The sequence below is a fragment of the Helianthus annuus genome, chromosome 7 (genome assembly GCF_002127325.2).
Source record: "Helianthus annuus cultivar XRQ/B chromosome 7, HanXRQr2.0-SUNRISE, whole genome shotgun sequence".
In the NCBI taxonomy this organism is placed as follows: domain Eukaryota; kingdom Viridiplantae; phylum Streptophyta; class Magnoliopsida; order Asterales; family Asteraceae; genus Helianthus; species Helianthus annuus.
The window spans coordinates 9,901,867-9,913,418 of NC_035439.2; positions in this window are offsets into that span (position 1 = coordinate 9,901,867).

An 11,552-nucleotide genomic window follows, 5' to 3' on the forward strand; every position below is an offset into this window, starting at 1 on the left:
GTTTTGACCCGAAAAGTCAGCCGAGACAGTTCATCATCACAAATAAAGGCGGAATCAGTATATATGATGTTACAACAGCTTGTCCTTTCAATTCCACTGCTTTTATAGCTTTCTAAGTAAATTTTGACAGAGTTTCGCTCCAGAGCACATACACCATTACTAGATCCGCTCAAATGAGCATGACTATATATAGGCCTAGCCGGTTCGCTTATATGACTGACATATAAGAGGACCTACAACATTTCTCATGAGCGAACCTATCTAGGACCTAATAAGCGAACCTATAACTTCCCTATGAGCGGATCTACTTATATATTTTACATAAGCGAATCTACAACATAACTTTCTAATATTGACAATCTAGACCCTCTGTTGACCTATCTTGACCTAAGACTTCATGTAGACGTAGTCAACAGACATCCTGTGCATCAACAACATGTTGTACCTATAATCAGTTCTTAGACTGTAAGCCTCTGAATTTCGATGGCACCGGGGGTGCTGCTGCCTTTGTCAGATGGATGGAGAAGACTGATTCTGTGATAAGGATGAGCAAGTGTGCTCCGGAACACCAAGTCACCTATATCTCCGGATTGTTCTTAGACGGTGCTTTATCCTAGTGGAATCTCTAAGTCTAGACTTTGGGAGAAGAAGCTGCTTACGCCATGACATGGGATGAAATGAAGGAGCTCATGCGAAAGAAATACTGCTCAAGGGCTGAAATTCAAAAGTTGGAAACTGAGTTTTGGTACCTCAAGATGGACGGCCCGGAAATTGCTGAATATGTGCAGAGATTTCATGATCTATCTCGCGTGGTACCAGACATGGTTGATCCGGAATTCAAACGCATCGAGCGGTTTATTTAGGGGTTGGCACCTCAGATTATGAGTATGGTAACAACGTCAAAGCCTGCCACAATTATTGAGGTGATTGATCTAAGTGTGGCGTTAACTGAAGAGGCTATCAGGTTAAACAAGTTTTCGATTTCTGACCAGAAGAAGAAGGAGACTCACGTTGAGTCCTTGGGAGAGAACAAAAGGAAGTTCTCAAACTTTAAAAAGGGTACCAGCGGTGTTAGTAAAAAGAAGGAAGTGAACCCACCAGCTGAAGACAAAACTGGTGTTCAAAACAAGGGAAAAGGGTACATGGGCACCTTGCCCAAATGTGATGCGTGTCAGTTGCATCACAATAGACGATGCCGAGCTGGTAAATGCGAGTCTTGTAGGAAGATGGGTCATTCAAAAGAGACGTGCGGGGTTGGTACTGGTCGTGGTGGCCAGTGAGGCTTTGGTAATTGAAACAACAACCGTGGTGGTAATGGGTATGGAAACCGCCCACAAGGAGGAAATGGCAGAAATGGTAATCGAGGTAATTTTGGAAATCAAACTGGGAGTGGAAATCGCAACCAAAACAACAATCAAGGTGGTAATGGGAACGATAATGGTCGAGGACCAGGTTGTTTCAATTGTGGAGATATGGGGCACTTCAAGAGAGAATGCTCAAAGCTCAATCAATCTCAAGGAAGGGTTTTCAACATCGGAGTGAGGGAAGCTCGCCAAGATCCGAACGTAGTTACTGGTATGTTCCCTATCAACCAACGCTTTGCATTTGTACTGTTTGATACCGGTGCCGATTATAGCTTTGTATCGCTAGAATTTAAGAATATATTTGGGTTGGTAGCTAGTAAGCAAGATATTCCATACTCGATAGTGCTAGCTAATGGAAAGCTAGTAGAAGTAAATGAAGTCATCAGAGGTTGCGTGATAGAAATGGGAGAGCACGAGTTTTCGCTTGATCTTCTGCCCGTTGAGTTGGGAAGCTTCAACGTGGTAGTGGGGATGGATTGGTTGTCAAGCAACAGAGCTGAGATTGTATGTCACAAGAAGATCATACGCATTCCAATCGCGGATGGAGAAACGATTATAGTGCATGGGGAGAAGCACGATACGCTCTTAAGGATCATCAGTTGTTTGAAGGCTCGAAAGTGTTTGCAGAAAGGATGTGTTGCCTTCCTGGCACACATTGTGGATAAGGAAGCCGCTGAGTCAAATCTAGAAGACATTCCGGATGTGAAGGAATATCCTGATGTCTTCCCCGAAGAATTGCCTGGATTGCCACCGCAGCGACAAGTCGAATTCCACATTGACTTAGTTCCAGGCGCTGCGCCTGTAGCTAAGGCACCCTGTCGACTCGTACCTTCAGAAATGCAAGAACTGTCAAGACAACTTCAGGAGTTGTTAGACAAGGGATTTATCAGACCAAGCTTCTCGCCTTGGGGAGCTCCAGTGTTGTTTGTCAAGAAGAAGGACGGTAATTTTCGTATGTGTATCGACTACCGCGAGCTGAACAAGTTAACCATTAAGAATCGGTATCCTTTGCCAAGGATTGATGACCTGTTCGATCAACTGCAAGGTTCGAGTTTCTACTCCAAGATCGATCTTCGATCAGGTTATCACCAGTTGAGAATACAAGAGGAAAGTATTCCAAAGACTACCTTCAGAACTCGATATGGACATTACGAGTTCCTGGTTATGCCATTTGGTTTGACAAACGCGCCGGCCGTGTTTATGGATTTGATGAACAGAGTCTGCAAGCCCTACCTCGATAAGTTTGTGATCGTGTTTATTGACGATATTTTGATCTACTCGAAGACGAAGGAGGAACATGAGCAACATCTAAGAGCTATCTTAGAGCTGCTCAAAGAAGAGAAATTGTATGCCAAGTTCTCAAAGTGCGAGTTCTGGATGCGTGAGGTTCAGTTTCTTGGTCACGTGGTTAATGGAAATGGAATTCATGTGGATCCCACAAAGATCGAGGCAATCAAGAATTGGGAGACTCTGAAGACGCCAACCGAGATCCGTCAGTTCCTAGGTTTGGCAGGTTACTATCGCAGATTCATCGAGGATTTTTCAAAAATCGCTCAACCGTTGACCTCCCTCACTCAAAAAGACAAGAAGTATGATTGGGGAGACAAGTAAGAAGAAGCCTTTCAGTTGTTGAAGAACAAGCTTTGTGACGCACTGATCTTATCCCTACCCGAAGGTACTGACGACTTCGTGGTATATTGCGACGCCTCGCGTCAAGGATTATGATGTGTGCTGATGCAGCGACAGAAGGTCATAGCATACGCTTCGCGCCAGCTGAAGGTTCACGAGAAAAATTACACCACGCACGATTGGGAATTAGGCGCGGTGGTATTTGCATTAAAGATCTGGCGACATTACTTATATGGCACGCGATGTACAATCTTTAGTGATCACAAGAGCCTGCAGCATATATTTGATCAGAGAGAGCTTAACATGAGACAGAGACGATGGGTAGAACTGTTAAACGATTATGATTGTGAGATTAAGTATCACCCAAGGAAGGCGAATGTGGTCGCAGACGCCCTGAGTCAGAAGGAAAGGATCAAGCCCATAAGGGTTAGGGCTTTGGAAATGATCATACAAACGGACCTCTCATTGCGCATTCATGCCGCGCATAGAGAAGCTCTCATGGAAAGGAATCTTGAAAACGAATATCTCCGTGGGATGGAGAAGCAGTTGATACCAAATGAGGAAGGAACGTTGTGCTTCTTGGGAAGAATTGGGGTTCCTCTATTTGGTGGTCTTAGGGAAATAATTTTCGATGAAGCTTACAAGTCACGGTACTCGATCCATCCAGGATCGGATAAGTGTACCAAGATCTAAAGGATTTTTATTGGTGGCCGAGATTGAAAGGCGATGTTGCAGCGTATGTTGGCAAATGCTTAACTTGTGCCAAGGTAAAGGCTGAATATCAGAAACCTTCAGGCCTTCTGCAGCAACCGGAAATACCCCAGTGGAAATGGGAGCAGATTTCAATGGACTTTATAACAAAGTTACCAAGGACGCCCAAAGGTTATGATACGATTTGTGTAATTGTAGACCGTTTAACGAAATCTGCACATTTTTTTCCATTCAAGGAAAAAGACAACACGAGCAAGCTTGCTGAGCTGTACCTGAGAGAGATTGTTACACGGCATGGAGTACCTCTCTTGATTCTCTCTGATAGAGATGGAAGATTCGTGTCAAGGATTTGGCAGTCCTTCCAAGAAGTTTTTGGTTCTCAATTGAATCTGAGTACTGCATTCCATCCGCAAAACTGACGGCCAGAGCGAACGAACGATTCAAACATTGGAAGACATGTTGCGAGCTTGCGTAATGGATTTGGGTGGTAGTTGGGACACTCATTTACCCTTGGTAGAATTCTCATACAACAACAGTTACCATGCAAGCATTCAAGCTGCACCTTTTGAAGCTCTCTATGGACGCCAGTGTCGATCACCGTTATGCTGGGCAGATGCAGGTGACAGACAACTTGTTTGTCCAGAATTAGTTCAAGAGACGACAGACAAGATTATACAGATCCAAGAGCACATCAAAGCGGCTCGTGATCGTCAAAAGAGATATGCAGACCAAAGGAGGAAACCTTTGGAGTTTCAAGTGGGAGATATGGTTTTGTTAAAGGTCTCACCCTGGAAGCATGTAGCACGCTTTGGGAAGCGTGGGAAATTGAACCCGTGATACATTGGTCCATTCAAAATCCTGGAAAGGATTGGTCTTGTAGCTTACAAGTTGGATCTACCCGCAGAACTGAATGGAGTTCATGATACATTTCACGTATCAAATCTGAAAAAGAGCCCAACCCAAGAAATAGTTGTCATTCCTGCCGACGAAGTTCATATTGACGACACACTCCAATTTACTGAAGAACCTGTTGAGGTTACTGATTGGAAGGTTAACAAGACACCGCGGAGTAGTGTCAAACTCGTCAAGGTTCGTTGGAACGCGCGACACGGCCCAGAATTCACTTGGGAGCGTGAGGATCGCATGAAAGCAAAGTACCCACATTTGTTCCCCAATACCCCTGCAGCTAGTAGCAGAGCCTAAAATTTAGGGATGAAATTTTCTTAACAGGGGGAGAATGTGACAACCCTCATAAATCCAGGTATCCGTATAATTAATTAATATTGATTAATGCTTAATGACTGTGCTAAATTACAATTAATGACTTAAACTGCTTTCCGATTACTGCATCATACTTACCTGTGCATCACAAATTGCATGATGTCACCTCATTATCACATGAAAACTTTATTGACATACATGATGCACAAAGCACAGTTAGCACAGTTAGCGGATAACTCAGGAAAATGTTGACGATGTTCAGTACATAGACAGACAGTGTTTTGAGGCCCAGTATGAGCCGAAAACCAAGGTACTATACTAGTATGGTGTGTAGGGAAGTAAGGACCATAAAACTGCTTCACTAGGTGATGGTTTAAGTGCCGGAAAGTGCCTAAAACCCACTTAAAGTGCTGAATTCAGCACATTTCAGCAAAATTCAGCATTTAAAATGAGCTAGTAACATGCAAAAATATGGCAAAATGGTCCTGTATGCTTTCCTAAGTGTCAGGAATTAAAAGTGTCACAAAAGGGTACTTAAAGATTATTAAATGGAACAACTTTACACTTTAACAAACCGGTATCTAACCGAACAACCGGACACTACCCGAAACACCAAAATTATACTAAAAACATTGTTTTATTATTTCCAAGCTAGTTATGATCTCCGAACACCCTAACACCCACTAAAATATCTAGTAACTAACTTAACTAACTATATACTTGATTTTGAACTAGTAAGTAATCAATCTAGTTAAAGCCTACTCTATACCCCTCCTACAATCGGCCATACCACCACCACCATACCTCAAGATTTTATTTCCTTTTTATAATAGATCTTGACTTGCTTTTCATGAAACATTACACACAAGATATTAAGGAAGGATGGTTATAAGAATGGCATGAGAGTTCAAGAGATCATTATCCACACACACCACCCACACTCGATCTCTCTCCCTCTCCTCCTCAAGCTCTCGGCCGAACACCCCTCTCCACACCACCATCATCATCCAACTCCATTCATCCAATCTCAAGCATTCACAAGGTGTAAGAAGGTGTCTAACGAAGTGTGAAGCTTGTGGATCATCAAGGACCTCTTTTGCATGCTTTTATCCACCATCTTTGTCACCTTCATCTTCAAGAGTTCATCCCTAGCCATAGTGCTAGTAGTAAGACTCTCATAACCTTTGTTACTTCTAATTTTGATTGGTTAAATGATGTAGTATGTTGTTAATCACAAGAACACTAAAGAAACATATTCAAGAAGCATGAGCATAAACTTGAAATATGAAGAGATCATGAGGAAACTATGTTGTTTAATGTATGAATGATACTTGATTGTTATTTTCTTGAGAGTATGATGCTGACCATCATAAGGAGCTTGCTAGATTGTGATTAAACACATGATCTAGCAAGTAGGAGGATGATTATGTATGAAGACAAGATGATCATCCTCATGTAAAGCATGAACTTGAAGAATAAAATGATTTCTTGAAAAATAATCATCAAAGTGAGTAATAACCTTGTGGATCTAATAATAATGGATGGTTTTCCAAAAGAACCAAGTTCAAAATATGATTTTTAGAAGATCTTGGTTCTTACCAAAATCTACACTACTTTTAGTGGTAAAACAAGTGTATAAACAATCATGAAACAAGAAGATCTCACAAAGAAACATTTTTCTAAAATATGTTTACAAGTCATAAACACCTAAATTCTTTAAGAATAAGATTTTTAAAGAAATAAACACACTTAAAAGGATAACTAGACCTACTAAATACACCACCAAGTTACTACAAGTTTTTGTGAAAGATCAAGTTCATGTTTGTTGGTGCATCCGTCTGTCGACTTCGTCTTGTATCGAGTCTTGTATTTGTTTAGATAGATCAGGGCACGCAAAACAAGAAATGATGTTTTGAATTGATTTCGCACGAAATAGGAAGTTGCTATTTCGCACGAAGTCACATCCCTATAAATAGGTGAGGTGCCTTGTCATTTGCAACTTTCCGGTTTCAGTACCGAACTGCTGCCGAACTGTCAACTCGCTGTAAAACGTTGTCAAATCAATAAACAAGACATTTAAAGTGAATATCTAGCTGAATTGACTTGATACGACTGTTTCCGCCTTTCGTATTGAGCAAAAACTCTTCTGAACGACTCATTTCGGTCGTGTAAACGATCCTTCAAGTGGTATCAGAGCTCAGGAGGAGGAGTTCTACCGAATTCAGCTTGATTTCATCAAATTTTCTGACTTCTACACCTTCATTTCAAAATTAAACAAGTTTTAACGGTTAAAATGGTTTGAATTTCACATATTATACTCGAAACAGTGTTTTAACAAAGCCATGAAAGAATTGGACCAAAATTCGAACTAAAACCTGATCAATTTTGGCAAAAACAGCTCAAGATGATGACATCAGCAGTATTTCGCACGAAATAGAGCTTGGATTTTGCACGAAATCACATTTTGTGATTGATTTCGCGTGAAAGTGATGTTCATTTCGCACGAAATCAGTATTTCATTTGAGGTATTTCATACGAAATCACTATTTCGTACCAAAGAGGTTGTTTTCGTTTGAATCTAAGTTGATTTCGTACGAAATCATATTTCGTTTGGTCTGTTTGCACGAAATCACTATTTCGTTTGAAAGTTCTGATTTCGTGTGAGTTGGTATTTCGTTTGAAATTGTTTTGCAGGTTATTTCGCTTCAACAGATTATTTCGTTTGAAAGTTTGCTGAATCATGGAAGAGGAATTTTATAACGCATTTGCTACAGCCCCGACTACTCCGGCTGCCATTGCTCAAAGCATGAATATGGATAATGAGACTGGAACTTTACAAAAACCCCCAAAACTTATGGGAATTGAGGAGTACTATAGTTGGAAAGATAGATTTGAAAATTGGGTTCAAGCGAATCATTTGAGATCTTGGGAATGTATTGAGAAAAAATATGTTAGACCACGTACTGATTTGGGAGTTATCAAAGCTATTTCTGAATTGTCGGATAAAGAACGAGACATGTACAAAGCAGAAAAGATGATGATTAGTCTGCTACAACAAGCAGTAAAAGAAGACATCTTCATATTACTTCAACACGACAATACTTCATGTTCAATTTGGGATGCACTTAGTGTTAAATTTGAAGGAAGTGAGAAGATGATCAGGAATAAGAAAGCATTATTAAAGAAAGAATTTGATCTGTTTACGAGTTTACTGGGCGAGGGAACAAAGAAACTGATTGAAAGATATTGTCACTTAGTTCGTTCAATGACTTTATTAGATATAAATAAAGAACGAGAAGAATGGGTTGACAAATTGGCTGATGCCTTACCTTAGAAAGAATGGGATACATTTCTGATGATATTGAAGAACACTGGAGAATATGATGGTTTGACAATTTCTCGGTTCATTGAAAAGATTGAAGGACAAGATCTTGAGCAGCAAAAGATTGCTAGGATGAACAATCCAAGTGGTCAACAAGACATCAAGATGTATTACAAAGGAAGTGTTCAAGATATTGAATTAAGTCCTAAAGTTCAAACTGCTTTCAGTGCCGAAAATTCATCAGGATCAGTCAATCAAAGTCCAAGTAGCAGTGGATTTTCTTCATACCCGAATGTTAATCCAAAGAGTTCAACTTCAAGTCATCAGTTCCAAAGTTCAAACAGCAGTAATGGTCAAGTTTTAAATTGCAACGTGGCGTTGCATCTTCAGAATGGTCAAAATTTCTCTGAAGAGATTGTTAAAGGTCACATGCCATTACTTGCTACAGTGTTAGAATCTTATGAGGGATTAATTACTAGAAGGATCGGAAATCCTATGTTGACAAAAGAGGATTACGATCAGATCGATGCAGAAGAAATGGAGCTCATGGACATTAAATGGTGTCTAGCTAGTGTTTTGAGGAGAGCTGAAAAGTTTAAGATGATTACAGGAAGAGATGATTTTAGAGATGCAAATGTTTCTACTTTAGGTTTTGATAAATCTAAAGTTACTTGTTTTCGATGCAGGGAGAAAGGACATTTCAAGAGGGAATGTAAAAATCGAGAAGCAAGTGGAGCACAAATCCGTTTGGTGGTAATGATTATTATCGGAAAGCCATATATCAACAAGTTGCTCATCAACCATATCAACAACAAAAGGAACCACAAACTGCACATGGTAAAATGATTGAAGAAGCAAATAAGAAAGCTTATTTTGGTATAATCGATCAAGAAGATGAAAAAGTTGCAGAAGGTTTTAGCTGGGACAAATACGTTCCACCTGATACAAAGCTTGGAGCATTCATTGCACGAATAGTTCAAGAACCTAATTTAATGAAAGAGTGGATGAGTGTGTTTGATAACAGTGAGAAAATTCAAGATGAAGAGTCTGTTTCTTCAGATGATAGTTCAGAAAAGACAACTGTCATTGATCAATCATCATCTGATGACAGTGATGATGAAGAAGAAACACAAATAAATATTGGAAAAACTTCTTTATCTCCTGAAAGTTTTCAATTTTATTTTGCAGATAGATTGGAAAAGTTGAAGAAGAGACGAGCAGCAAAAGAACAGAAAAAGATGAAGGGTGAAAATGTTGTTCAGTCAATGAAGAATGAAAAGAATGAAGAAGTTAAAGTTGCTGAGAAGACGGTTGAAGTTGAAAACGTGGTTGAAATGGAAAAGATAATCGAAGTTGAAAAGATTGTTGAAGTCACCAAACCATGTCAAAAATGCTTGGAATCTTGCAAGCAGTGTGAAGAGAAAGATGAAAAGTTGAATGAGTTTGACAAGATGAAGGAAAAGTTATTGTTTGATCTCAATTACGTTAAAGAATCATATGATGTATTAAACAGAACAGTAACTGGTCTACAAAAGACGAATTCTGAATGAGAAGATGCATTGACAATGATGAATGCTGTGATGATGTCAAAATAGAAAGCTATAAATTTTTACATTGAAGAAAGTGCAAAATGGAAGCAAGAGTTGGAAACGGAAAAGATAGAGAATGAAAGGATCAGAAGATTGTTGCAAAGTTATTCTAGTTCTGATTATTTGATTGATAGAATTTATCCAACTGTTGCAGGTCTAGAAGCATTTCAAGATGAGAAGATCGAAAAGAAGAAGGATACTGGTAAGAAACAGAGTGTTAGTTATAACAAGTGTCCGCCTCCGATCTGGGAAGGTTATTCTCCCAGAAAACCAAATGAGGAACAGGCCAAAAAGGCAGTCAATATAAAATTGAAGTCTGAAACAACTGATGAATTACCATAAAACATTGACATCACGTTCACATCGTCTGACACTGATCATGAGTCTGAGTTAATAAAAAAGGTGGTCGATCAGTTGTTGGATAAAGATGAGGAGTCAGAGTCAAAGCCCGAATCAAAGAATTCGAGTTCGTCGGTCAACAGTCCAAAGTCATCGGTCAAAAGGGTTTATAATAAAGAATTTTTGTTATCAAAATCTAATTTGAATGACGAACCAATCAAAGTGGCATATACATTGAATGATTCAGACAAATTATATTCTGATGAGGAATTTCCAATAAGAAGTGTTCAAGTTGAAAAGATTAAAAAAGTTTTCAAATTAACAAAAATTAATAAATAAAAGATGTAAATCTTACTGAAAAACCTAAAAAGTACACTTCAAGAGTTCAACAAAGATTAAACAAGAAAAAAAGGCTACGGTTCTGGTTCTGGTTTTCAAAAGAAACCAAACCATAACGGTAATTTCAAAAAGAAAGGTCTTGGTTTTATTCATCCAGAAAATTATAAAAATGAGAAACTATTAAATCAAAAACAAAATTTGTTTCATGGACAAGTTCGGAAGAAGAAGAAGCAAAGAGCAAATTTTGGAATCAATCGAATCAAGAATTCCTTCCGAAAAGGCAAGAAGAAATAAAGAATGGAGCTACTCAGAGAAAGGAAACAAGAACCTGTTATCGATGTTAAGAAGTTGGTCACATCGCCTGGAACTATCCAGTGGCGACCAACATCAAACAGGAAGTTCTTTCTAAACTCAAAAAGAAAGATGTTGATAAGACCGAACCACCAACTGAAAAATTCAAAGTTTTCAAAAACTCAACATATGAAGTTGGTGAATGTTCAAAGAGATTTTACAAACGAAGGGGAAATCTTGACAACCAAACATGGATTGTTAAGAAATCAGATGTGAAATCTGGTGATGAATCTGATTCCACAAAATCAGAGGAGTCACAATGTGTTTCAAAAGAAGAAAACTCAGTTCCTCCAATGGATGATGTGAACTTTCCACCATTGAGAACTGAAAATTTTAAACAGAAAGTGGGAAAAGTTGAAATCTCGAATCAATTCTAGTCTGAGAAGAAAGAATTTGATATTGAGAAAACATTCAATGGGAATGTTAAAAAGATTTTTGGTAAAATGGTCGAGGGGAAGGTCAAAGGGGTAAAAGATTTTTATGAAACAAAGAAGGCTACTTATACCCCGAGTGGAACATATGCAGAGGAGGTCACACCTAAAGCTGGTCAGGCTTGGGTGTCTATATTCTTTACTTAAAATCCTGACTTGCCGGAACTCCCAGGTTGGTAATTGGGGAGTAGGAATCGGCATCTTTCTTGAGAAATTCACAGGTTGGTAACTGTGACATTTTGTTTTGCAAGTGGTA